This window comes from Hemitrygon akajei, unplaced genomic scaffold (assembly GCF_048418815.1).
Source record: "Hemitrygon akajei unplaced genomic scaffold, sHemAka1.3 Scf000036, whole genome shotgun sequence".
In the NCBI taxonomy this organism is placed as follows: domain Eukaryota; kingdom Metazoa; phylum Chordata; class Chondrichthyes; order Myliobatiformes; family Dasyatidae; genus Hemitrygon; species Hemitrygon akajei.
Genome location: NW_027331922.1, coordinates 8913192 through 8940911, shown reverse-complemented (window position 1 = coordinate 8940911; position 27720 = coordinate 8913192). Strand labels below are relative to the sequence as shown.

The window sequence follows — 27720 nt, the reverse complement described above, 5'->3', positions numbered from 1 at the left end:
ACGCACATGATTCAGACGAGAGTAGCTAAAGAAAGAAGCGGGGAGCGTGTTGGGTTAGATAAAAGGGAAACAGTGGGATGGGGAGACTGGGCAGAGACAGAGTAGAGAATCGAGGGAGAGATCAGGAACAAAACGGGAAATTGGGGGAAATGGAGGCAAGAAAGCGGGGTGAGGAAAATGGGGATGTAACAGAGGAGTAGGGATTGGAGAGGGTTGAGAGTGAGACTTTATAGGGACGAGGGTAAAGAGAGGGTAAGATGGTGAGTAACATTGCGATAGAAGGAAAGTGGCGAATTCGGTAAGGGTGAGGGGCAGCAGCGCGGAAGGGGTAGTCCGAGTGGTTAAGAGAAATGGAGGAGAAAGAGGGTTTTATCATTATATTCAGGTCGGTTGCTGACAATGAGCGTTTATCATTTCATAAATATCCGGACACAAATATCCGGACTTCTCACAGATGAAGCGTGCTTGAACCTGATCGCAAGGTTTAAGCTGATTGTAATATACACCGCACTCGGGGTCTGAACCGTTCATCCGGTACAGGACATTCGAAGCGAATTTCCTGTCAAAGAGGGGTAAACAATTTCAACGCACCTTCCGCAGTCAGTCCCCAATACCACTGATACCCTCCCTCGCCATTGACCTGTGGCAAATCAACATTTTCCACAACCCCACTTTCCCAACTCAGCCCTGTGTCAGTCTCCAGAATACTCCCACTGACCCACACTCTCCCTGCAGCCCTGTGCCAGTCACCAAAGTAATCTCTTGCCCCACTCTCTACCCACTGATTGGTGTCAGAGACCACAATAACAGCACCCAACCTTCTCTTCACAGGCCCGTGTCAGTCCTCAAAATGCTCCCACTTCTTTACTGTCTCACCACAGGCCTGTGTTTTCTGCCTAAGTACTCACACTCACCACTCCCACCCCACAGATCAGTGTCAGTCAAACTATACTCACAGCCTGACCTTCTCCCCACAGCCCAGTGCCGGTCTCTGAAATAATCCCACTGTTCAACTCTCTTCTTAGAGAACTGTGTCAATCACCGAAAAATCTTCCGCTTCCCATGCTCTCCCCACAGACGTTTCTCAGTCCCCAGAGTACTGCCACTGAACCATTCCCTCCCAAAGATCTGTGTATGTTCCCAAATTACACACATCCCTCATTCTCTCCCCACAGACATATGCCAGGCCCCTAAGTGTTCCAAATGCATCACTCTCTCCCACAACCTGAGAGTTCCCAAAAGAACTCCATAGCTCCTCTCTCTCCCCACGGCCTCGTGCTAGTCCCCCAAATACTTGCACTTCCCAATCTCACCTCAAGGCCTCGTGCGAGTCCCCAAAATAATCCCAATGCCTAGCCTTCCCCGAAAGATCTCTGTCAACCACCAAAAGACTCCGACTTCGCCCTCTCTTCCCACAGCCCATGTCAGTTTCCACATTTGGAGAAGGAAGTCTGAGGATCAGAACGGGAGTGCGGCGGGAGCCATTTTGATTTTTTCTTCTTTTCATCGGAGTTAAGAGGGGCGGGACTGCGCAGGCGTGTGACGTTGGGCAGTGAGGCGGGGAAGATTTGAAAGGAACACAGCTTTATACAGTGGGCAGCGTCGTTTTGCGGGCAGCGGAGTGAGCCGGGAGCAGAGTGAAGGCTTAAGGGCTTTACCTCAACGGGCTTAGGCGGAATCGGGCGAAGCAAGGTAGTTTCAGTTTTTAATTTTCCCTGCTATTTGAGGAAAGGGGGGAATTATGAGTGTGAGGACAGCTTGTTTTTCTCGGTGTTCGTACGTGGGAGTTCCCGCAGTCTCGTTGCCTCCTGAACGTGTACATCTGCGTCAGCTGCGCTGAGCTGCAGCTCCTAAGGGACCGTGTTAGGGAAGTGGAGCTGTCGCTCGATGACCTTCGTCTGGGCCGGGAGAGGAAGAAGATGATAGAGATGAGTTATAGGCAGGTGGTCACACCAGGGCCACGGGAGGCAGACAGGTGGGTCACGGTTAGGGGAGGGAAGGGGAAGAATCAGGTACTAGGGACTACCCCAGAGGCTGTACCCCTTGACAATAACTACTCCAGTTTGTGTACTGTTGTGTGGGGGAAGCAACCTACCAGGGGGAACGACAGTGGTCTTGCCACTGGCTCAAAGAGTCCGGCCCTGTAGATCAAAAGGGTAGGGAAAGGAAGAGGAAGGCAGTATTAATTGCGGACTCGATAGTCAGAGGGCCAGTTAGGCGATTCTATGGACGCAGTCAGGAGACCCGGATGGTAGTTTGCCTCCCTGGTGCCAGGGTCCGAGATGTTTCTGATCGCGACTAGAATATCCTGAAGTGCGATAGCGAGTAATCTGAGGTTGTGGTACATATCGGAACCAATGACATAGGTAGGAAAATTGAAATTGTCCTGAAATGCGAAGATAGGGTGAAAGGAAGGGAGTTGAGAACAAGGACCGCAAAGGGAGGAATCTCGGGAAAACTGCCTGTGCCACGCGACAGTGAGAGTAGGGATGGAATGGGTTGGAGGATAAATACGTGGCTGAAGTATTGGAGCAGGGGGCAGGGATTCAATTTTCTGGATTACTGGGACCTCGTTTGGGCAGGCGTGACCTGTACAAAAAGGACGGGTTACATTTGAATCCTGGGGGGGGGGCAAATATCCTGTCCGGGAGGTTTGCTAATGCTCCCGGGGAGCCTTTAAACTAGAATGGCTGGGGGTGGGAATCAACCTGCAGAAAGTAGGAGAGAGGAGGTTAGTTCACAAATAGAGAAAGCTAATAGACAGTCTGTGGGTTGGATAAGCTGGTGATAGAGAAGGGGAGCGTACAGACCAAAGATGTAGGGGAGAAGGAAGAAAAAGATAATAAAGTTGTTTGCACTGTTAGGGATAAACAGAGAGGAAGACGTTGAGAGTTTCTTAAATGCATCTATTTTAATGCGAGCAGAATTGTTAGAAAGGTGGATGAGCTTATAGTATGGATTGATACCCGGAAATATGATGTTGCAGCAATTAGTGAAAAATGGTTGCAGGAGGGGTGTGATTGGCAACTAAATATTCGTGGATTTCGTTGCTTCTGGTGTGATTGAATCGGAGGGGCAAGAGGGGGAGGTGTGGCATTGCTTGTCAAAGAAAATATTACAGAGGTGGCAAGGCAGGATAGACTAGAGGGTTCGTCTAGGGAGACTTGAGGAATTGAGGAATATGAATGGTGTAGTAACAATTACAGACCACCTAATGGGGAGACAGAATTGGAGCAACAAATTTGTAAGGAGATAGCAGGTATTTGTAGTGATTGCGGGAGATTTTAATTTTCCACAAATAGACAGGGAAGCCGATTCTGTTAAAGGGCTGGATGGTTTGGAGTTTGTAAAATGTGTGCTGGATATTTATTTTTTTCAAGAAATACACAGAGTTACCATCTAGAGAAGGGGCAGTGTTGGATCTCCTGATAGGGAATGAGATAGGTCTGGTAACCGAGCAATGACTTGGGGATCACTTCGGGTCCAGTGATCACAATACCATTAGTTTCAATATAATTATGGAGAAAGATAGAATTGGACCCAGAGTTGAGATTCTTGATCGGAGAAAGTCTAACTTTGAGGAGATGCGAATGGATTTAGATGGAGTCGATCGGGACGATTTGTTTTATATGAAGATCGTAAGAGAGAAATGGAGGTCATTTAAAGTTGAAAATTTGAGGGTACAGAATTTTTTATGTTCCTGTTAGGTTGAATGGAAAGTTTAAAAGTTTGAGAGAACTATGGTTTTCAAGGGATATTGGATACCTCATTCGGAAAAAGAGAGAGTTCTACAATAAATATAGGCAGCATGGAGTAAATGAGGTGCTCGAAGAATATAAAGAATATAAAAAGAACCTTAAGAAAGAAGTTAGTAAGCTAATAGAATATATGAGGTTGCTTTGGCATGTAAGGTGAAAATAAATCCAAAGTGTTTCTGCAGTTATGTTTATAGCAAAAGTATAGTGAAGGATGAAGTTCGTCCTTTAGAGAATCAGTGTGGACAGCTATTTGTGTAGCCAAAAGAGATGGGGGAGATTTTGACCAATTTCTTTTCATCGTTATTCACTGAGGAGGAGATATTGAATTATAAAAATAAGGCAAACAGTAGGGTAGTTATGGAAGCTATGATGATTAAAGAAGAGTAAGTACTGGAGCTTTTAAAGGACACAAAAGGTGGGTAAGTCTCCGGGTCCTGATAAGTTAGTGTAGAAATAGCAAGGACTCTGAGAGAAATATTTCAAACGTCATTAGAAAACGGGGATGGTGCCGGAGGATTGGCGTATTGCTCATGTGGTTCCATTGTTTAAATAGGAATCTAAGAGTAAACCTAGCAATTATCTGCGTGCAGCTTTGACGTCGGTGGTGGGTAAACTAATGGAAAGTAGTCTTCGAGATGGTATATATAATTATCTGGAAAGACAGGGTCTGTTTAGAAGCAGTCAACATAAATTTGTGCTTGGAAGGTCATGTTTGACAAATCTTATTGAATTTTTTGAAGAGGTTACGAAGAAAGCTGACGAGGGGAAAGCAGTGGAAATTGTCTATAAGGGCTTCAGTAAGGCCTTTGACAAGGTTCCACACGGAACGTTAGTTAGGAATGTTCAATCGTTAGGTATTAATATTGAAGTAGTAAAATGGATTCAACAGTGGCTGGATGGGATATGCCAGAGAGTAGTGATGGATAACTGTTTGTCAGGTTGGAGGCCAGTGACTAGTGGTGTGCCTCAGGGATCTGTACTGGGTCCAATGTTGTTTGTCATATACATTAATGATCTGTATGATGGGGTGGTAAATGGGATTAATAAGTATGCAGATGATGCTAAGATAAGTGCCGTTGTAGAGAATGAAGTTGGTTTTCAAGTCTTGCAGAGAGATTTAGGCCAACAGAAGGTGAGTGCAGGAAGATGGCAGCCGGAATTTATGCTGATAAGAGTGAGGTGCGACATTTTGGTAGGACTCATCAAAATAGGATATACATGGTAAATGGTAAGGCATTGAGGAATGCAGTAGAACAGAGTGATCTGCGAATAATGGTGCATAGTTCCCTGAAAGTGGAACCTCATGTGTTTAGGATGGTGAAGAAAGCTTTTGTCATGCTGACCTTTATAAATGAGAGCAAAGAGTATAGGAGTTGGGATGTAATGTCAAAATTGTACAAGGCATTGGTGTGGCCAAATTTGGAGTTTTGTGTACAGTTCTGTCACCGAATTATAGGAAAGATGTCACCACAATATATGGAGTACAGAGGACATTTACTAGAATGTTACCTGTGTTTCAGCACCTAAGTTACAGGGAAAGGTTGAACAAGTTAGTGCTTTATTCTTTGGAGCGTAGAAGGGTGAGAGGGGAATTGATAGAGATATTTAAAATTATGAGGGGGATAGGTAGAGTTGACGTAGATAGGCATTTTCCATTGAGAGTATGGGAGATTCGAACAAGAGGACATGAGTTGAGAGTTAACAGGCAAAAGTTTAAGGGCAACACTTCTTAACTAAGAGAGTGGTAGCTGTGTGGAACGAGCTTCCAGTAGAAGTGGTAAAGGCAGGTTTGATTCTGTCATTTGAAAAAAAAATCGATAGGTTTTGGACAGGAATTGAATGGAGGGTTCTGAGCTGAGTGCAGGTAGGTAGAACTAGGTGAGAGTAAGCATTCGGCAAGGATTAGCAGGGCCGGGATTGCCTGTTTCCCTGCTGTAATTGTTATATGGTTATATGGTTATATTAGTTTTACTGCACACTCTCTACCAACAGCCCGTGTAGATCCCGAAACAAATCCAATTGCCCATTCTGTCACCGCAGAACTTTCTCTGTCTCCAAAATGCCCCGATTTCCCACTCTCTCCCCACAGCCCTTCTCAGTCCGCCAATTCATACCAATTCCCACTCCCTTTAGCAACTCGTGTGTGACCACAAACTAATATCACTGCACACAACCTTCCCGCAGCCTGTGCCAGTCCCCAAAATAAATCCACTGCCCACACGCCTCTCGCAGCCTGTATCAATCCGACGACCCACTTTCATCTCAGAAACATGCAAGATCCCAAATCTCACCCGTCTTTGCATTTTCCAATCCAGTATGAACTACCTTGGTCGCGGTCAGCTTTGACAACAAAATTCTGTGAAATTAAATTGCTATCATTATCGATTGAAATCGAGCAAAATTTAAAGAGCATCCCTTTCTGCTTAACCCCTGGAGAGTTTTAAGAGATTGTATTGAAGGAGCTGAATTCTCTGTCTCACCACAGGAGAATGTGATGGCTCGGGGTGGAGGGAGACTCACTCTGTGTCTGAACCCGGGAGTGCGTGATGAGAGCGTACGGAGGGAGCTCTCTGTGTGCGACGACGGGAGTGTGTGATGTGACGGTGTGGAGGGAACTTCACTCTGTGTCTGACCCAGGGAGTGTGTGATGGGACGGTGTGGAGGGAGCTTCACTCTGTATCTGACCCCGGGGAGTGTATGATGGGACGGTGTGGAGGGAGCTTCAGTCTGTGTCTGACCCCGGGAGTGTATGATGGGACGGTGTGGAGGGAGCTTCACTCTGTGTCTGACCCCGGGAGTGTATGATGGGACGGTGTGGAGGGAGATTCACTCTGTGTCTGACCCCGGGAGTGTATGATGGGACGGTGTGGAGGGAGCTTCACTCTGTGTCTGACCCCAGAAGTGTGAGATCAAACGGTGTAGAGGGAGAGTCACTCTGGTCTAGATATACCTTCAGTCCATCTGACACGTACCTCTTCTTCTGCTGAATTTATTTCAAGAAGTTTAGAATGAGAGTCCGAACAATACTGTTTCGCTTTATCGTAGGGAAATTTAAAGCTGGATATAAAATAACACCCGCCTTCATTTCCGATCCAGTACTGGGAACAATTTTGCTCTGGAAAATAGGAAGAAGGAACAGTGAATCTCCCTGCGTACGGTCTATTGCATCCGCTGTGAGTCAAACATAGAAAGAGGATTCCTCCTCATGGCACCATCCAGAGACAGAGAAGCAATTTCAGCGACAGGTTACTATCGATGCAATGCTCCTCAGACAGGATGAAGAGGTCAATACTCCCCAATGCCATTAGGCTTTGCAATTCAACCGCCAGGACTTAAGAACTTTTTAAAAGCTATTATTAATGCTTTTTGAGATAGTGATTTAGATGCATATCATATTTTTTACTGAGTTAAGTATTGTATGTAATTAGTTTTGCTACAACAAGTGAATGGAACATTGGAAAAAAAGTTGAATTTCCCCATCGGGATGAATAAAGTATCTATCTATCTATCTATCTATCTATCTATCTATCTATCTATCTATCTATCTATCTATCTATCTATCTATCTATCATCCCATCAGACACAACTGATCAAGTACAGAATGAAACCGTCTACTCCCCGATCCCTTGACACACTCCCGTATCAATCACAGAAAGGGTATCCCTCCTCACCGTCTCATCACACACTCCCGTGGTCAGACACAGAGTGAAACTCCCTCCACACCGCCCCATCACACACTCCTGGGGTCAGCTATAAGTGATGTTCCCTCCATAGCATTCCATCACACGCACACTGTGTCATTCACAAAGTGAAGCTCCTTCCACATCATCCTGTCACAGTCGACAGAGTTCAGACGCAGAGTGACACTCCCTCCATACAGTCCCATCACACTCCCAGGGGTCAGACACAGAGTGACACTCCCTCCATACAGTCCCATCACACTCCCAGGGGTCAGACACAGAGTGACACTCCCTCCATACAGTCCCATCACACTCCCAGGGGTTTCACCCAGTGTGGGCTCCTTATTGCACTGTCCCATCATTCACTTCCGGTAAAAGACAGAGTGATGTTCCCTCCTCACTGTCCCAATGCTCATTCCTGGGGTTAGACACAGACTGATGCTCCCTGCAGAACATCCCATCGCAAACACACTGTGTCAGACAGAGAGTAAAGCTCACTCCACACTGCCCATCACACGCTCTCGGGGTCAGACACAGGGTGAGACTCCATCGAAACGGCTCCATTATACGTTCCCGGGGTCAAATACAAATTACCCTCGCACCCTTCTATCACATATTCCTGTCGTCAGAATTAAACTGAAGCTCGTTCCTGAGGGACAGACAGAAATAGAATTTCACTCTCTACCGTACCGCCACACACTCCCGGGGTGAGGCATATGAATAAGCTTCCTCCGCAAATTTCCAATCACGCAACACGTTGCCAGACACTGAGGGACTCTCCTTTAGCACTGTCCCATCACAGAATCCAGGATTCCACATGCAGTGGAAATCACTTATACTATTACATCATACACACCCGGGGTCAGACACAGAGTGAAGCTCTCTCTTGCTACGGCCCCATCACACACTCATGGATTCAGACTGCCCGCTGCTTACTGTCAAATCACACGCTCTTACGGATAGACACTGAGTGAATCTCCCTCCACACCGTCCCACCACACACTCAGAGATCAGACACAGAGTGAATCTACCTCCGCACCGTCCAATCACACACTCCCGGGGTCTGACACAGAGTGAATTTCCGTCCACATCGTCCCATCACACACTCCCGGGGTCAGACACAGAGTGAATCTCCCTCCACACCGTCCCATCACACACTCCCGGGGTCAGACACAGAGTGAATCTCCCTCCACACCGTCCCATCACACACTCCCGGGGTCAGACACAGAGTGAATCTCCCTCCACACCGTCCCATCACACACACCCGCGGTCAGACACAGAGTGAATCTCCCTCCACACCGTCCCATCACACACTCCCGAGTTCAGAATCGCAATGAAACTACGTCGGCACCGTCCCATCACAGGCACCCGGTGTCAGTTATAGAGTGAAGGTCCCTGCAGAACATTCAATCACACACTTTCTGATTGGGCAGTCAGAAATTTGGGTTCCATCCACAACGTCACGTCGCACACTCTCAGGGATAGATGAAGAATGAAGCCATTGTCTGACGATCCCATTATACTCTCCAGGTGTCAAACACAGAGTGATTCTCCTACCACACTGTCCCATCACACAAGAACGTGGTCAGTCTCAGACTGAAGCTTTCTCTCCACCACACTATCACACACTCCTTGGGTCAAACATGCTCACTGCATGCTCCCCCGTCACGAGGTCTTGCCGACAAAAACTGAGTGAGCCTCCCTCCACACTACCCCAACACACTCCCCGTGGTCAGATAGGAAATGAAACACTCTCTGCACGATCCCGCCGCATGCTCCCGTGGTCATACACAATATGATGCTCCTTCTACCCGGTGACATCACACAACACAGGGGTCAGAGAACGGGTGATGCTCTTTCCCCCCTCCCCCACCGTCCAATCACACACTGCAGGGGTCAGACACAGAGGGAAGCTGCCTCCACACTGTCCCATCACACATTCCCGAGCCTATCACATTATAAATCTCCCTCCTTACGCCGTCCCTACATCACACACCTCTTGGCGAGTCACTGAGTGAAGCTCTCTCTCAACCGTCCCATCACGCTCAGCTGTTCTCATTCACAAAGCGCAGTTCCACCCCCGCTCTCCCATGGCACACTGACGGGTTCAGAGTAGCTCCACAACATCCAATCACACACTGCAGGGGTCAGACACAAAGGGAAGCTGCCTCCACACTGTCCCATCACACATTCCCGAGCCTATCACATTATAAATCTCCCTCCTTACGCCGTCCCTACATCACACACCTCCTGGCGAGTCACAGAGTGAAGCTCTCTCTCAACCGTCCCATCACGCTCAGCTGTTCTCACACACAAAGCGCAGTTCCACCCCTGCTCTCCCATGGCACACTGACGGGTTCAGAGTCGCTCCACAACATCCAATCACACAATCCGGTGATACATGGAATGAACGTCCCTCTTACACTGTACCCTCAAACAGTCCCGGAGTCAGATACAGACGCTGTCTCTCTACGATCCCAATACTCACTCCGGGAGTCAGTCACAGAGTGAAGCTCCATCCACACTGTCCCATCACACGCACCCAGATTAAGACGCAGAGTGATGTTCCCTCTGTTCGGTCCCATTCCTCACTCTGGGATTCAGACACAGACGGAAACTGTCTCTCCACGATCCCATCACACACTCCCGAATTCAGACACATAGCGAAGCCCCCACTGCACCGTCTCGTCGAACTCTCCCGGATTCAAAGTGAAACGATCTGTCCACGGTGCCAAAACACACTTCAGGGGACAGACATCCTCCACGCAGCCCGATAACACACTCACCGGGTGAAACACAGAGTGAATGATCCTCCACACCATCTCATCACACACTCACGATGTCAAGCACAGAGTGACGCTTCCTCTCTCCATGCCTGCCCTGTGATGAGGAGCGGGTGAAAGAGGGGGATGATGTCTCACCTCTTCTGCTGGTCAACAATTCACAGATTTGAGCCTTAGTTTCGTTGAAAGATCTGTACTTCGTTTCCATCTCAGTGAACTGGTGACGGAGATCGCTGTTCATTCGTTTAAGAGACTGACGAATCTGTGACACTGAGAGAGATGGTGAAGGATGTTTAGCGTTTACAGTGACACGTGAGTCAGCATCACGCTACCGACCGAGTCACAGAGAGTGTTGTGTCAGTGTCACGGAGAAGGGTGTCACAGTGAAGAATGTGCTGTGGGCAAAGTGAGAGGCGTCGGCGCCACCTTGAGGGGCGTGTCTGTGTCACGCTGAGGGGTTATCAATGTCACGGTGAATGTTTTGTTATTACCTTAGGGGTTTGCGTCAGTATCGTGCGGGGCATATCCGAGTTGCTGTGAGGAACGTGTCGGTGTCACTGTGACAGGAGTTTCTGTGCCCCGGCGAGAGGTGACAATGACGTGTCACGGTGTCATGGTGTGGGGTGTGCTGGCTGCAAAGAGAAGGGTATGTCAGTGCCACGGTGAGAGACATGTCATGGCCACGCTGTGTGTGAGAGTGACACGCTGAGGCGTGTGTCGGTGCAACGGAGAGTTCTATGTCGATGTCATTGTGTCATTGTGAATTCAGTAGTCGGTATCTGTTAAGGGGTTTGCCTGTGTCAGGGTGAGGTGAGGGTAATTGCCTCAGTGAGCCATGCATCGGCGTTGTGTTGAGGGGTGATACTGTCTCGGTAAGGGGTGTTACAGTGACGTGTGAGTCTTTGTCACGATGCGGTGCAGAGCGGATCGCGCTAAGGTGCGTGAAGGTGTCACGGTGTACGGTACATCAGTGTCACTGTGTAGAGCTGTGTGTCGGTGTCGATTGAGGAGTTTATCAGTGACACATTCAGGGGTATGTCGATATTACAGCGAGGGGTACGTTGCGGTCAGTGTGACAGCCGCGTGTGTATCACGGCGATGGTCGTGTCAGTGTCGCAGTTAGGAGTGTATCTGTGTCTCGTTGATGGTCGTGTTCGTGCTACGGTAACAGCATTGTTGATGTTATGGTTAATGGCGTGTCGGTGTCAGCATGAGTCCTGATTGTGTTCCGGGAAAGGCCGTGTTTCTTCACGGTTAGAGGTGTGTCCGTGTTATAGAACATAGAATAGTACAGCACAGTACAGACACACAATTTTTTCCGACCCCTTAAACGCTGCCTCTCTTATAACCTACCACCTTAAACTCTTCCATATACTTGTCTTGTAGGCTCTTAAATACCACTAGTGTATGTGCCTCTACCACTGAGACAGGCAGTGAATTCCACTCACCAACCACTGAGTAAAAAAAAACTACCTCTAATATCCCCCTTGAACATCCCACCACTTACCTTAAAGCCATGTCCTCTTGTACTGAGCAGTGGTGACCTGGGGAAGAGGTGGTGGCTGTCCACTCTATCTATTCCTCTTAATATCTTGTATAACTCTACCTTGTCTTGTCTCATCCACCTTCCCTCCAAATAGTAAAGCCGTAACTGCCTTAATCTCTGATCATAATGCAGACACTCTGAACCATGCAGCATCCTGGTAAATCTCCTATGCACACTTTCTAACGCTTCCACAGCCGGTCTACAGTGAGGATATCAGAACGGGACACCAGTACTCCAAGTGTGGCCTAACCAGGGCTTTATGGAGCTGCATCATTACCTCGCGACTCTTAAACTCTATCCCTCGACTTATGAAAGCTAACAACCATAATAGTTTTAACTATCCTATCTACCTGTGAGGCAACTTTCAGGGATCTGTGGACATGTACCCCCAGGTCCCACTGCTCCACCACACTACCAAGTACCCTGCCATTTACGTTGTACTCTGCCTTGGAGTTCGCCCTTCCAAAGTGTACCACCTCACACCTCTCCGGGTTGAACTCCATCTGCCACCTCTCAGCCCACTTCCGCATCCTATCAAATTCTCTCTGCAATCTTCGACAATCCCCCACACTATCCAACAAGACCACCAAACATTGTGTAGTCTCCAAACTTGCTCACCCGCACTTCTGCCCCCAAATCCATGCCGTTAATAAAATCACGAAACGCAGAGGTACTAGAACCGATCCTTGTGGAACACCACTAGTCACAGCCCTCCAATTCGACTGTATTCCCTCCACCACGACACTCTGCTTTCTCCAGGCTAGCCCATTGTGAATCCAACTGGCCAAGCGTCCCTGGATCCCATGCCTTCTGACTTTCTAAATAAGCTCTCCTGTGTGGAACTTTGTCAAATGCCTTACTAAATTCCATGTAGATCTCAACCACTGCTCTACCCTCATCTGTATGTCTGGTCACCTCCTCAAAGAATTCTATCGGGCTTGTTAGACACGATCTGCCCTTCACAGAACCAAGCTGACTGTCCCTGTTCAGACCATGATCTCTAAATGCCCATTGGTTTTATCTCTAAGAATCTTTTCCAACAGCTTTTCCACCACGGACAGAACACTCATTGGGTTATAATTACCCGGACTATCCCTACCTCCTTATTTGAACAGGAGGGCAAAATGCGCCTCCCTCCAATCCTCCCGGAATATTCCCGTGGACCACGCGGACATAACGATCCTACTCAGAGGCTCAACAATCTCTTCTCTCCCCTCGTGAAGCAGCCTGGGGAATGTTCTGTTAGTCTGCGGTGACTTATCTGTCTGAATGTATTTAATCAACTACAACAGCTCCTCTCTCTTAGTATCAACATGCTCCTGAACATCAAACTCCCTCATATTGTCCTCACCGTCATCAAGTTCCCTCTCATTGGTAAGGACTTCGCTCACTTCCACAGTCTCCAGGCACATCTTCCCACATTTATCTATAATCGCTCCTGCCTTCACTCCTGTCATCCTTTTGTTCTTCATATAATTGATGAATGCCTTGGAGTTTTCCTTTACCCCACTCACCAAGGCCTTCCCTTGCTTCCTTCTGTCTGTCAACAGCGCCTTCTTCATCTCTTTTCTTTCTAACCTACGTTCCTCAATAGATCCATCTGATCCTTGCTTCCTAATCTTCATGAACTCTGCCTTCTTCCATCGGTGTTACGATAAGGCGGGTGATGGTTTCATAGTTGTGTTTTACAATTTCTATATATTGCACTCTCTTTGCTTACGGTCTGACTCCATCCAGAGATCTTTCCACTCACCATGGATCGAGAGACCGACCACAGTCACGATGAGGGCGAACGTAACTAGGCAGAGTAGGCAGATCAGACGGTACGGTCTATTTCCGATCTTCACTTTCGACTCCCGTTCTTGCGCAGCTGTGGAAATACCATACGACCATAAGATCACAATAAGTATTTAATAAGACAATAGGAGCTACTTAATGAACACTTTACATCAGTATCTTAGTGATTAGTGATAACTTGCAGCAGACTGCAAGGCCTAAGCATGTAGATGTTAAGAAAGAGTATGTAATGGAGCATTTGGAAAACATCACATTGGATAAGTCATCGGTACCGGACGTAATACACCCCAGGCAACCGTAGGAGGCGAGGGAAGAGATTGCTGAGGCTCTGTCAATGGTCTATGCATTATCAATGGAGACGTGGGAGGTTCCGGCGGATTGGAAGATTGCGGATGTTGTTCGTTTATTCAAGAACGGGAGAAGAGATAGCCCAGGAAATTATAGATCAGTGAGTCTTACCTCAGCGGTTTGTAAGTTGATGGAGAATATCCTGAGAGGCAGGATTTTTGAACATTTGGAGAGGAATAATATGTTTAGGATTTGTCGGCATGTGTTTGTAAAGGGCAGATTGTGCCTTACGAGACTGGTTGATTTTTTGTGGGGATGTGACTAAACTCATTGATAACGAAGAACAGTTGATGTAGTGTATATGGATTTCAGCAATGCATTTTATAAGGTGCCCCATGCAAGGCTTCCTGAGAAAGTAAGGAGGAATGGAATCAAGGAGACATTGCTTTGTGGCTCCACAACTGGCTTGCCCACAGAAGGCAAAGAGTGGTTGTAGACGGGTCATATTCTGCATGGAAATCGGTCACCAGTGGAGGGCATCAGGGATCTATTCTGGGACCCTTATTCTTCGTGACTTTTATAAGTGAACTAGCTGAAGATGTGGAGGAATGGTTCTTAAGTTTGCTGATGACACAATGTTTGGAGGTGTTGTGGATAGCTGGAGGGCTGTCAGAGGATACAGCGGGACATTGATAGGGTGCACAACCGGGCTAAGAAATAGCATATGGAGTTCAAACCAGCTAAGTGTGAAGTGGTTCATTTTGGTAGGTCAAATACGATGGAAGATTACATTACTAATGGTAAGACTCTCGACACTGTGTAGAATCAGAGGGATCTTGGTGTCCTAGCACAAAGCAGTTGCGCAGGTCGACTCTGTGTTTAAGAAGACGTACGGTGTTTAGGCCTTCGTCAATCGTGGAATTGAATTTAGGAGCCGAGAGGTAATGTTGCAGCTATATAGGAACCTGGACATACCCTACTTGGAGTACTGTGCTCAGTTCTGGTCGCCTCACAATAGGAAAGTCGTAGAATCCATAGAAAGGGTGCAGAGGAGATTGACAAGAATGTTTACTGGATTTGAGAGCATGCCTTATCAGAATAGGTTGAGTGAAATCAGCCTTTTCTCCTTGGAGCAACGGAGGATGAGAGGTGACCTGATAGAGGTGTACAAGATGAGGAGAGGCATGGATCGGGTGGATAGTCAGAGGATTTTTCCCAGGACTGAAATCGCTCGCAGAAAAGGATATGCTTTTAAGGCGCTTGGAAGGAGGTACTGAGGAGGTGTCCTTTTTTTTTTACTCAGAGAGTGGTGAGGCTGCAGGAAATGGTGGTGGAGGCGAAACCGATAGGGTCTTTCATAGGACTCATGCATGGCTACATCGAGCTTAGAAAAATAGAGGGTTCTGGGTAAAGCCTTGGTAGTTCGAAGGTAGGGACGTGTTCGTTTCAACATTTTGGCCGAAGAGCCTGCATTGTGCTGTATGTTTTCTATGTTTCAGTGTTTCTATATACATCATAAACAGGAGAGATCCTGCAGAATAAAGAGTCACAGTTACAGAGCGAGGGCAGTGCCGGCAGACGATAACGTACAAGAGGCCAGGACGAGGTAGATCGTGAGGTCAGCAGTCCGTCTGATCGTCCTAGGTGGCCGTTCTATAATCCGATAGAAACGGGGAATAATCCGTCCTTGATTGGGGAAACGGAGAATAATCCTGGTGTGACGTGCTTTCGTACCTTTCTCCCCGATGGGAGGGAGTGCGGCTGGGTTGGGTGATGATCTATGGTTATACTGGCTGCTTCACGGAGAGAGCAGGAAATGTAGACAGTGTGCACGGAGAGAACAGGTCAGATTTCTATCTTTGGAGTAAGACAGCAGAACGGGTGTTTAGAGCCGTGCAGTAGACATAAACGATAGGGACTTCAATGAGCTATTGTTGGACTGCTCTGTATAAGGGGGTGGTGCCAGGGGAGAGTAGACTGACCGATTTGATTGCAGAGGACCTGTTTGTCCTGATTAATTGATAAAATGCACACTGACTTTAACAATTATTGTTACAAGGTCCCAAATCGTAGAGCACTCTGGGAAATGGAAGAAAGGAAGGGAGGAACGAAGAAAGAAAGGAGCAGTGAGAGAGGCAGGGAGGGGGGAAATTCTGAAGGTGGAAGATGGAGAAACGTAAGAGATACTGGATGGCCTGAGACCAGACATAGTTGTCGGAATAATATGATCGGGAATGACAGATCAGGCACGGTGAGTAGATGTAATCTACCTGGACTTTAACAAGGCTCAGATGGTACATTGCTCTGGAAGATGATGGTACAGGAGTCGGGAGGTCACGTTACAGACGTACAGTGACGCCGCTCTTGTTCAGTGTTGCTCGCCCTGTTATAGGAAAGGCCACGATGCTGGAATGTTTATGAGTATGTTGGACTCGGGGGAGTGAGGCATGGAGTGAGGTCGGGCAGGTCGGGATTTTATTCCTTGTATCGCAGGGGTGACTTTACAGAGTTGTATAAAACCTCGAGGTGCAAAGGCAGGGTGAACAAGCACAGAGGTTCCTCAGGTCCGGGGTATCGGGAACCAGAGGGCACAGGATTGAGGTGAGAGTCGATGGCGTGGAAGGAAAGAGATGTGTGAGGGAGTGGTGTTAGAGAGGAATGAGGTAGACAGGGACGAGAGGGGTAAATAGGAAGTGAGAGTGAGAGCATAGGGTTGGAGAGAGAGACGGAGAGTGGGGCGGAGGGGGAAGAGTGGGGATATGGGGAGAAACAGGGGATTAGATGGGGAAACGTGTGTAGTAGATTAGTTGGGGAGAATCGGGAAAAGAGTAGCGGAGGCGACTGGGGTAGGAGAGGGGCAGAGAGAGAGAGGAGTGGGTAGTGTGGGAAGATGGGGGACTGAGAGTAGGGCAGAGAGAAGGAGGAGAACGAGGATGTTGCCGGATTGGAGGGAGCAATTTATAGATAGAGATCGGGCAGGTTGGGACTTTAATTCTTGGAGTGTTGGGATGACCATACAAAGGCGTATGAAACCACGAGCGGTGGGTGCGTACAGTTATTTTCCATAGACTTGGAGAATCGAGGACTAGAGCGCACAGGTCTAAGTTGAAGGGGGAATGGGATTTAATTGGGACCCGTGTGACATCCCTTCATTACCCAGATGGTTGTCAGTCTATGGAACGAGCTGACAGAGGAAGTGGTCCAAGCAGATGGAGTACAGACACTTGGGAGTATGAGACTGACCACTCCAAAATGACGTCATCACTGTGAACTCTGACCTGTTGGTTCAGTGGTTGACAGACCGCCGGGTCCCGAGGCAATGGGAGGATCTTCGTCCTCATCGATGCGGGGTTTCTTTATCCGAATGGTCAGCACTGAGTAGGTGGAGTTCAGACCGTCTGGGGGATAGAGACAGAGACAGGCAGATTAGGAAGAGTGTGAGAGCGGTAGGGAATGGGGGAGGAAGTCGGGGAGACAGAGAAAAGAGAGAGGGGCAAGTGAAGGGAGAGAGCGTTTGAGGTAGCGAGAGAGAGGGTCAGGGAGAGCGGGGAGAGAGAGAGGACAGAGACGTGGAGACAGAGAGAAGGCGAAAACGATGGACAGAGGGAGGAGAGCGCGATGTGGGCATTGGACAGGAAAATGCGAGAGAAAGAACGGGTGGAGAAAGGGGAGAGGGGGCAGACTGTGTCGGGGGGAGCGGAGTGAGAGGCGTGAGAGATGAATGGAGCGGAATGAGAAGGGAGAGGGAGGGCGGGCGGAGGTGGGAGAGGAATGGGGAAGCGATAACAAGAGAATTTCAGTGAGAGGGGAAAGAGCGAGCAGGGAGAGCGTCGTGGAGCGGGAGAGATGGATGGAGAGAAAGAGAAAGCGTGGAGGGGAGATGAGCGGCAAACTTCGAGACAGAGAGAGATGGAAAGAACGGGCGAGGTTGACGGGGGTATAAGAGTGAGCAGAGAGAGAGCGATAGAGAGGGAGATCGTGAGTGGTAGAGACGGTGACTGTGATAGAAGAGAGACCGGTGGGAGTAGGGGCAATGAGAGAGGACGAAGAGTACGGGACAGTGGGAGACAGTAGGAGAAATAGTGTGAGGGAGGGACAGAGGATGGAGGGAGAGGGGAGACGGTGTGATAGAAGGGGAAAGAGGAAAAAGAGAGTGGTGTTAGAAAAGGGAGATGGGGTTAAGGTTTAATACCGCGCTCCTTCTCAGCGTCTAACCCACAGTCCTGCTTCCGCACTACAAGAACATGAATCGAACTGATCTCCATCACCCCTTCCCCACATCGCTTTCTCCTCATTGCGCCTTCCTCTGCATACCATGTCATCTTCCCACAGCACTCCCTGCACACTCCATCCTACGGCGATACCTCACATCCGCCCCTCCCAGGGCTCAACACTCCACACCGATCGTCAGAAAGAGAATACCACCCCACCCCCACCTTCGCATCTCTCATGCGTTCCCTCCGTGTTATTCTCAAATAGGGAAACATTAGGGTCAACTGTACGTTTGCCCTGAGATCTCTCGACAGGATTGGACACGTCACTTAAACAGGGACAAACTAACAAAGATGAAACTGATCTCGATCTGTCTGGACTCGGGTTGCCGAGAGGGTCTTGAAATTAACTTCCGCGTACAGCACATAACGTTCGGCTGGACACAGAAGATTGAGGGTCAGACACAGAGTGAATCTCCCTCCACACGGTTCCATCACAAACTCCTGGGGTCAGACACACAGTGATGTTCCCACCCCATGGGCCTACCACACAGGACTGGAGTCAGACACCGAGTGAAGCTCCTTCCACGTTGTCCTAGGGGGCCTTTCGATAATCCGATAAAAACAGGGCAGAAGCCGTTCTTGAGACCGGTGGGACGTGCTTTCGTAACTTTCTCCCCGATGGGAGTGAGTCGGGGTGGGTTGGGTCGAGGTCTATGGTTATGCTGGTTGCTTCACGGAAACAGCAGGAAATGTAGACAGTGTCCATGGATGTAGACATGTAAGATTTCCATCTTTGGAGTAAGACAACAGGCGGCTGATTAGGGCAGTGTACCAGCCGTGATGGATAGGGTCTAATGAGCTATTGTTGGTCTCCACTGTATAAGGGGGTGGAGCCAGGGGAGATTAGACTGATCTATTTGATTGCTGAGGACCTGTTTGGCCTGATTGGTTGGTAAAATGTACACCGACAAATACTGTCACATGATCCCAGATGGTAGATCAATCTGGGAGATGGAAGAGAGGAAGGGAGGGACGAAGAAAGAAAGGAGCGGTGATAGAGGGAGGGAGGGCGGAGATCCGAATGGTGGAAATTGAAGGAGGGAGTGAGATATGGATGGCCTGAGACCGAGGGAGAGTTGTCGGGCTAATATGATCGGGAAGGACTGATCAAGCACGGGGAGTAGATGTAATCTACCTAGAATTTAACAAGGTCTCAGATGGTACACTGCTCTGGAAGATAATGGTACAGGAGTCGGGACGTCACGTTGCAGATGTATAATGAAGCCGCTCTTGTTCAGTGTTGGTCGCCCTGATATAGGAATGGTCACTGTGCCGGAAGGTTTACGAGGATGTTGGACTCTGGGGAGTGAGGCATGGAGAAAGATGGGGCAATTCGAGACTTTATTCCTTGGAGCGCAGGGGCGACCTTACAGAGTCGTATAAAACCACGAGGGGCGCAGGCAGGGTGAACGAGCACAGACGTTCCTCAGGTCCGGGGTATCGGGAGCCAGAGGGCAGAGGATTGAAGTGAGAGTCGATGACGACGAAGGAGAGAATTGAGGAAACACGGAGGCTGTTTTAGAGAGAACGAAGAAGGAGAGAGAGGGGCGAGAGAAAGGGTGGGAGAGGAAATAGGGAGAGGAGAGAGTGAGTTGGGAGTGGGGGACAGTGGGCGGACGGAGAAGAGTGGGACAGATGTGGAGATAGAAGGCCATAGATTTGTAGGAGTTTGCAGGAGAGTGGTAGGGGAGAAACCGGACGCGAGCAAAGGAGGAGAGTGGGGTAGGAGTGGGTCAGAGAGTGTAGGGTGGGTATTGTAAGAGTGGATGAGAGAGCAGGAGGAGAACGAGGATGTTGCCGGACTCAGGGGACTGATCTAAGGAGAGAGGACGGAGAGGTTGGGACTTTAATTCTTGGAGCGTAGTGATGACCTTACAGAGACGTATAAAACCACGAACGGTCAACGCGTACAGTTATTTTCCCCAGACTTGCAGAACAGCCACATAACCATATAACCATATTACAATTGCAGCGCAGAAACAGGCCATCTCGGCCATTCTAGTCCTTGTCGAACGCTTACTCTCACCTAATCCCACCGACCCGCACTCAGCCCATAACCCTCATTTCCTTTCCTGTCCATATACCTATCCAATTTTGCTTTAAATGACAATACCGAATATGCCTCTAAAACTGCTACTGGAAGCTCATTCCATACATCTACCACTCTCTGAGTAAAGAAATTCTCGCTTATGTTACCCTTAAACTTTTGCCCCATAAGTCTCAACTCATGTGCTCTTGTTTGAATCTCCCCTACTCTCAATGGAAAAAGCTTATACACGTCAACTCTATCTATCCCTCTCATAATTTTATTTAACTTTATCGTCCCCCCTCAACATTCTGCGCTCCAAAGAATAAAAACCTAACTTCTTCAATCTTTCCCTGTAACGTAGGTGCTGAAACCCAGGCAACTTTCTAGTAAATCTTGACTGTACTCTCTCTATTTTGTTGACATCTTCACTATATTTCAGTGACCAGAACTGTACGCAATACTCCAAATTCGGCCTTACCAATGCCTTGTAGAATTTTATCATTACATCCCAACTCCTATACTCAATGCTCTGATTTATAAAGGCCAAAATACTAAAAGCTTTCGTCAGCACCCTATCCACATGAGATTCCACCCTCAGGGAACTATGCACCATTATTTCCAGATCATTCTGTTCTACTGCATTCTTCAATTTCCTACCATTTTCCATGTATGTCCTATTTGGATTATTCCGACCAAAATGTAGCACCTCACACTTTTCAACATTAAACTCCATCTGCCATCGCTCAGCCCACTCTTCTAAATGGCCTAAATCTTTCTGCAAACTTTGAAAACCTACTTCAGTATTCACAACGCCACCTAACTTAGTATCATCTGCATACTTGCCAATCAAATTTACCACCCCATCATCCAGATCATTGATGTATAAGACAAACAACATTGAACTCAGTACAGATCACTGAGGCACACCACTAGTCACCGGCCTCCAACCTGACAAACAGTTATCCACCACTACTCAATGGCATCTCCCATCCAGCCACTTGTGAATATATTTTACTACTTCAATATTAATACCTAACGATTGAACTTTCCTAACTAACCTTCCATGCGGAACCTTGTCAAAGGCCTTACTGAAGTCCATATAGACAACATCCACTGCTTTACCCTCGTCATCTTTCCTCGTAACCTGTTCAAAAAATTCAATAAGATGTGTCGATCATGACCTTCCACGCACAAATCCATGTCGACTGTTCCTAATCAGACCCTCAATATCCAGATAATTATATATGCTATCTATATGAATAAATTCCATTAACTTACCCACCACTGACGTCAAACTGACAGGCCTATAATTGCTAAGTTTCCTCTTAGAACCCTTTTTAAACAATTGAACCACATGAGCAATACGCCAATCCTCCGGCACAATCACCGTTTCTAATGACATTTGAAATATTTCTGTCAGAGCCCCTGATATTTCTACACCAACCTCCCTCAAGGTCCTAAGGAATATCCGGTCCGGATCCGGAGTTTTATCCACTTTTATATTCCTTAACACCGCCAGTACTTCCTCCTCTTTAATCGTCACAGTTTCCATAACTTCACTACTTGTTTACCTTACCTTATACAATCCAATATTCTTCTCCTTAGTGAATACCGAAGAAAAGAAATTGTTCATAATCTCCCCCATCTCTTTCGGCTCAGCACGTAGCTGTCCACTCTGATTCTCTAAGGGACCAGTTTTATCCCTCACTCTCCTTTTGCTATTCATATAACTGTCGAAACCCTTCGGATTTATTTTCCCCTTACTTGCAACCTCGTATCTTCGTTTAGCTTTTCTAATTTCTTTCTTAAGTTTGCATTCTTTATGTTCTTCGAGCACCTCATTTACTCTATGCTGCCTATATTTCTTGTACATATCTCCCTTTTTCCTAACCAAGTTTCCAATATCCCCTGAGAACCATGGCCCTCTCAAACTTTTAAGCTTTCCTTTCAACCTAACCGGAACATAAAGTTTCTGTGCCCTCAGAATTTCACCTTTAAATGACCTCCATATCCTTATTACATTTTTCCCATAAAACAACTTGTCCCAATCAACTCCTTCTAAATCCTTTCGCATCTTCTCTAAGTTAGCCTTTCTCCAATCAAAAATCTCAACTCTGTGTCCAGTCCTATCCTTCTCAATAATTATATTGAAACTAACGGCATTGTGATCACTGGACCGAAGTGCTCCCCCAAAACATATACCTCCGTCACCTGACATATTTTATTCCCTAATAGAAGATCCAACACTGCTCCTTCTCTGATTTGGTACCTCTATACACTGCTGCAAAAATCTATCCTGTATATATTTTACAAATCCAAACCAACCATCCCTTTTACGGTATGGGCTTCCCAGTCTATGTGTGGAAAATTAAAATCTCCCACAATCACAACCCTGTGCTTATTAAAAAATATCTGTTCTCTCTTTTCAGATTTGCTCCTCCAATTCTTGCTCTCCATTGGGTGGTCTATAATACATCTATAATATATTAGACGAGCCCTCTAATCTATCCTGCCAGAGCAGCGCTGTAATATTTTCTCTGACAACCAACGCAACATCTCCCCCCCTTGTCCCTCCGATTCTATCACACCTGAAGCAAAGAAATTCACGACCATTTAGTTGCCAATCACACTCCTCCTGCAACGATGTTTCACTAATAGCTACAACATCATATTTCCAGGTATCAATCCGCGCTCCATGCTTATCCACCTTTCTTACAATGTTCCTAGCATGAAAATAAATGCATTTAAGAAATTTTCCACCTCTTCCTCTCTGTTTATCTCTAACAGTACAAAGAAATTTACTGTCCTCTTTTTCGTCCTTCTCCCATACATCTGTTCCTACACTCTCGAGGAGCAGAGCGCACAGGGCTAAGGTGAGAGGAGAAAGGGATTTAATTGCGGAGCTGAGTGAAAACTTTCTTTTTACCCAGACGGTGATCAGTCTATGGACGGAGCTGACAGTGGACGTGTTCGAGTCAGACGCATTGGAAACTCGGACTCTTGAGATTATGGCACGTGACCACTCCAGAATGACGTCATCACTGTGAACTCTGACCTGTTTGTGCTGTGGTAGACAACCCGCCGGGTCCCGAGGAAATGGAAGGATCTTCATCCTCATCGATGTGCAGTTCCTCTTTCCGAACGTTCAGCGCTGAGTCAGTGGAGTTCAGACCGTCTGGGGGATAGAGTCGGACAGGCGGATACGAAGAGAGTGAGAGCGGTAGGGAATAGGGGAGGGTGTAGATGATAGACAGAAGAGAGAGGGGTTGAGAGAAGAGAGAGAGGGATACGTGAGGGGGAGGGAAGGCGTGAAACAGCGGCAGAGTGTGAGGGAGAAGAGGGGAGAGAGAGGACAGAGACGTGGGGTCAGAGTGAAGGTGAATACGGTTGGCAGAGTGGGGAGAGCGCGATGTGGGCATTGGGCATGAAAGTGCGAGAGAAAGAATGGGGAGAAAGTGAGAGGAGGGAGGGGGAAATGGGTCGGGGAGAGAGGAGTGAGAGGTGTGAGAGAGCGGAATGAGAGGGGAGAGCGAGGAAGGGTAGAAGAATGGGAGAGGGTTAGGGAAGAGAGAACAAGTGACTTTCAGAGAGGGCAAAAAAGCGTCGTGAAGTGGGAGAGAGGAGTGGATAGAAAGGAGGGGAAGGAGCGAGGGGAGATGAGCGTCAAACGGACAGAGAGAGGTAGGAATAACTGGAGGTGTGGGCGGGTTGGAATGAGAGTTAACAGAGAGAGAGAAAAAGAGTGCGATGGAGAAACCAGGAGTGATAGACAGTAACTGTGATAAAGGAGAGACGGGGACAATGAGAGAAGGCGAATAGAAGGGCACAGTGGGAGTCAGTAGGGGAAATAGTGGGAGGGAGCGGAAGTGCAGAGTCGGCGAGAGGAGATGGGGTGAGAGAAGGGCAGTGAGATGAGAGAAGGGGAAAGAGGAAATAAGTGTCATCCCCCACACTTAGGATCAGACACGGATTGTAGCTCCCCCCACACCGTCCCATCACAAAGTGCATTGGTCAGGAATAGATTGATGCTCTCTCCCTCCGTCAGTACCCCACTCACTTCTCGATGGAGACCGTGAGTCCGGTTTTACGATCTGCATTTTCATGTAAATCTCACTGTCGTCCATCCTGTCGAGGATCCTCTGCGTCTCTGAGCTCAGCGAGACAAACAAACACCAGATGGGCAGCCGATAAAGAGAGGAGCCGAGAGTCGGGGGAGGAAGTGCTGGGCAGGAAGGAGATTGAGGGAGTGAGAGGGGTTTGTCTGGAGCCTGAGGAAGAGTATTGAGAGTGGGGAGAAACAGGGAGGCGAGAGTGATGGGCAGGACAGGGCTTTGCGGAAAGACGGACATGGAATACTGGGGTCCGAATTTACAACGAATATCCCACCCCAACCCCAACCTCCAGTTGATTCCTGGTTTGAGCGTCAGTGCTCCGATTGCTCTGCTTATCGCCGGGGCTTCAGACCCTCTGTGCTGTGGAAACCACGGCACCGGGACAACCCGAAAAACCCACCGAAGTAACCGAGCCCCCTCCCTCCGAGAAGACGGCAAACAATAGATTGCCATTTTTAGACACTGTAGTACTTATCAAAGAAAGCGGAGATTTAGATATTGAAGTTTACTGGAAACCAACGCACGCTGAGCAGTGTCTGAGTATTGACCCTCTTCGCCCATGCGAGTGTAAGCTGGGGGTTGTCAGTATTTCAGAGAAGTATTGAAAGCGTGCGGCTACACTGACTGGGCCGTCATACAGACAAAAAAAAATAAAAATAGCAGCGACGTCAGCCCAACAGACGGATTTCAGCAGTTCTCACAAAAAACCTCCATCACCTTCTGTCTATCAATTTCTCTCTCTGCGTCCCTCACACTCCCCTCACTCTCTCCCTATTTCTCTCCCGTGAAAGCCACTAACCCGCTTGAAATTTGAGTGTGTGTGCGTGAGAGAGAGAGAGAGAGAAAGGGCGAGCGCCTGGACACAGTTCGAACCAACATTCCCGTGATTCGACATCAGTTAAGTTCCCTCCACACCGTCCCAGCACACACTGCCCTGGTCAGACACAGAGTGAATCTCCCTCCACACCGTCCCGTCGCACACTTCTGTGGTCAGACACAGAGTGAACCACACCAGACACCGACGTAATATCTGCACCTGGTTCCATAGAACCATAGAACATTACAGCACAGAAACAGAACATTTGGCCCTTCTTGGCTGTGCCGAAACATTTTTCTGCCTAGTCCCACTGACCTGCACCTGGGCCATACCCCTCCAAACCCCTCTCATCCATATCACTGTCCAGGTATTTCTTTTAATGTCAAAAGTGAGCCCGCATTCACCACTTCATCTGGTAGCTCATTCCACACTCCCACCACTCCGAGCGCGAAGAACAACCCCTTCCCCTTAATGTTCCCTTTAAGCTTTTCCCCCTTCATTCTTAACCCATGACCTCTGATTTTTTTTTCTCCCCTCCCCTATATCCATCATAATTTTATACACCTCTATCAAATCACAACTCATTCTCCTACGCTCCAGGGAATAAAGTCCTAATGTATCCGACCTTTCTCTGTAACTCAGGTTCTCAAGTCCCGGTAATATCCTTGTAAAGTTTTCTGCACATGTGCAGAAGTTCGCTGATGACACGGCCATAGTGGGGTGTGTCAGGAATGGACAGGAGGAGGAGTATAGGAAACTGACAGGACTTTGTGATATGGTGCAACTCAAACTACCTGCGTCTCAATATCACCAAGACCAAGGAGATGGTGGTGGACTTTAGGAGATCTAGGCCTCATATGGAGCCAGTGATCATTAATGGAGATTGTGTGGAGCAGGTTAAGACCTACAAGTATCTGGGAGTACAGTTAGACGAGAAGCTAGACTGGACTGCCAACACAGATGCCTTGTGCAGGAAGGCACAGAGTCGACTGTACTTCCTAAGAAGGTTGGCGTCATTCAATGTCTGTAGTGAGATGCCGAAGATGTTCTATAGGTCAGTTGTGGAGAGCGCCCTCTTCTTCGTGGTGGCGTGTTGGGGAGGAAGCATTAAGAAGAGGGACGCCTCACGTCTTAATAAGCTGGTAAGGAAGGCGGGCTCTGTAGTGGGCAAAGTACTGGAGTTTAACATCGGTAGCTGAGCGAAGGGCGCTGAGTAGGCTACGGTCAATTATGGAAAACTCTGAACATCCTCTACATAGCACCATCCAGAGACAGAGAAGCAGTTTCAGCGACAGGTTACTATCGATGCAATGCTCCTCAGACAAGATGAAGAGGTCAATACTCCCCAATGCCATTAGGCTTTACAATTCTACCGCCAGGACTTAAGAACTTTTTAAAAGCTATTATTAATGCTTTTTGAGATAGTGATTTAGATGCATATCATATTTTTTTACTGAGTTAAGTATTGTATGTAATTAGTTTTGATACAAGTGTATGGGACATTGGAAAAGATAAGTTGAATTTCACCATGGGGATGAATAAAGTATCTATCTATCTATCTATCTATCTATCTATCTATCTATCTATCTATCTATCTATCTATCTATCTATCTATCTTTCAATCTTATTAGTAACCTTCCAGTAATTAGGTGACTAAACCTGCACGCAGTACTCCAAATGCTGTCTCACCAATGCCTTGCACAACCTTACCATTACATTCCAACTCTTATACTCAGTACTTTGATTTATCAAGGCCAATGTACCAAAAGCTTTCTTTACGACCGTATCCACCTGTGACGCCACATTCAGGAAATTATGCATTTGTACTCCCAGACCCCTCTATTCTATTGCATTCCCCAGTGTCCTACCATTTACCTTGTATGATCTAACCTTGATTTGACCTTCCGAAGTGCAATACCTCACACTTGTCGGCGTTAAATTTCATCTGCCATTCTTCAGCCCATTCCTCCAACTGGTCCAAATCCCTCTGCGAGCTTTGAAAAACTTCCTCACTGTCCACAAAACCTTCAATCTTTGTAACATCAGCAACTTTTCCGATCCAATTTGCCACATTATCATACAGATCGATATAGTTGGCCAATAACAATGGATCCAGCACTGATCCCTGTGGCACACCACTAGTCACAGGCCTCAACTCAGAGTAGCAATCCTCCACTACCACTCTCTGGCTTCTTCCATTGAGACAATGTCTGATACAATTTACTACCTCTAGATGTATACGCAGTGACTGAATCTTCCTAACTAACCTTCCATGCGGCACCTTGTCAACGGCCTTACTGAAGTCCATGTCTACAACATCCACTGCCTTCCCTTCATCCAATTTCCTGGTCACTTCTTCGAGAAACTCGAATAGATTGTTTAAGCATGACCGACCACGCACAAAGTCATGCTGACTTTTCCTAATAAGTCTCTGTCTATCCAAATACTTGTAGATGCTACCTCTTCGTATTTCTTCTGATAATTTACCTACTACAAATGTCAAATTTACTGGCCTATAATTTCCCGGTTTACTTTTTGAGAATTTTTTCAACAACGGAACTACATGAGCTATCCTCCAATCCTCTGGCACCCGACCCGTGAATATCGACATTTTAAATATTTCTGCCAGGGCCCCT

General features: G+C 47.5%; 1 long non-coding RNA gene across 1 annotated transcript; it reads right to left on the bottom strand.

Annotated features, from left to right (window-relative positions):
* Positions 1 to 449: 449 nt before the first annotated feature.
* On the bottom strand, positions 450 to 6869 carry LOC140720087 (uncharacterized). Its single transcript, XR_012097098.1, has 3 exons — positions 6731 to 6869; positions 6050 to 6114; positions 450 to 559 (listed from the first exon to the last, which is right to left on the bottom strand). It is a non-coding gene; the product is annotated as an uncharacterized lncRNA (long non-coding RNA).
* Between the last annotated feature and the right edge of the window lie 20851 nt (positions 6870 to 27720).